Here is a 1,561-nt window from a genome sequence, read left to right as displayed (position 1 = left end):
CATGTCATTAGCACCTCTAGTAATATATTTACTGAGAAAGATGTTGACGTGTTCAATACTTATTTTACCCGCTGTATTTAATTCATTTTCCTCTCGTACGATCGTGTCCTCGAAACAACTTCCATTCCCACTTTGTTTAGCTCTTTTTTCCATCTCCTTGTTGCATTCCTCCAACTTCAGTAAAGACAGAGGAGGAGGAAGGCCGAAGAGCAGCCTTTTGAAATTTGCTCAGTTAGTTCCTCTCTGCAGTCACAGCTGCGACCACAGGGTGGTGAGATAAAAATGGATTGCAGGCAGGCTGTGCGTGTTCGTGCTACACCCTGATGCACACAGTCTTCCCTTCACTCGTTGCAAGGTGCACCTACACGCTGCAAGTGGGTTAGAAGTTTCAGACGTCGTCAGAAACAAGAGTTCACGCTTTCCAGCTTCTGCGTGCTGCTTTCACTGAAATGTCACCTAAAGATGTTTTTATTTTGAAGGAAACAAAATTAAACTCAACCATTTAACCCTGACCCTGACATTTTTTGTTGTGGTTTCTTGCAGGCATTTCAGTATGTCTGTTTGTAGGGTTTGTGTCACAATTAAAATAAATAAATTCTTAAGCCTTTTTTACATCCAGAGCAGACTCAGCAGACTCCAGTTCCAATGAAGCCGATATATTGTTTAAACATAAATAAAGACAGAATATGATGATTTGCAAAACCTTTTCAGCCTATATTCAATTGAATACACTACAAAGACAAAATATTTAATGTTCAAATGGATAAACTTTATTGAGTTTTTTGTAAATATTCACTCATTTTGAATTTGATGTCTGCAACATGCTTAAAAAGTTGTGATGAGGCAATAACAGACTGAGAAAGTTGAGGAATGCTCAAAAAACACCTGTTTGGAGGTTCATTGGAAACAGGTGAGAGTCATGATTGGGTATAAAGGGAGCATCCTCGAAAGGCTCAGACGTTCACAAGCAAGGATGGGGTGAGGTTCATCACTGTGTGAGCAAATAATCCCACAGTTTAAGAACATATTGTCTCTCAAAGGTTTTGGAGCAACATRTGCTGCCAGCCAAGCCATGTCTTTTTCAAGGATGCCCCTGCTTTTTTGAGCAAGACAATGCAAAGGCACATTCTGCACCTGTTACAACAACGTGGCACAAAATATGACACCCCAGCCTGTTGAGCAACTGAAGTTGTTCATCAAGCAAGAATGGGAACGAATTCCACCAACAATGCTTCAACGGTTAGTGTCGCTCTTACTGAGTGTTGTTAAATGAAAGGTGATGTAACACAGTGGTAAACATTAGGGGTGCAACGATACAGAAAATTCACAATTCGGTTCTGTTCATTTGTTTTAGATATTGATATTTTTTAATACAATAAAAGAGAACATTCCATGCTCTTCTTAACCTGTAATTTATTTAAATTAATTATGAACTTTCGTTTAAAGGGGCAATATCATGTAAAATCAACTTTTTTGAGTTTTATATCATGTTATATTGTTATACCCTCATACAAAAAACAAAACATGTCCAAAGCCTTGCTTTGACTCATTCATGCATGTT

Source organism: Austrofundulus limnaeus, unplaced genomic scaffold (assembly GCF_001266775.1).
Source record: "Austrofundulus limnaeus strain Quisiro unplaced genomic scaffold, Austrofundulus_limnaeus-1.0 Scaffold41, whole genome shotgun sequence".
NCBI classification, from domain to species: Eukaryota; Metazoa; Chordata; class Actinopteri; order Cyprinodontiformes; family Rivulidae; genus Austrofundulus; species Austrofundulus limnaeus.
The sequence above is the reverse complement of the archived record's forward strand: the minus strand, read 5'-3'. Positions refer to the sequence as shown.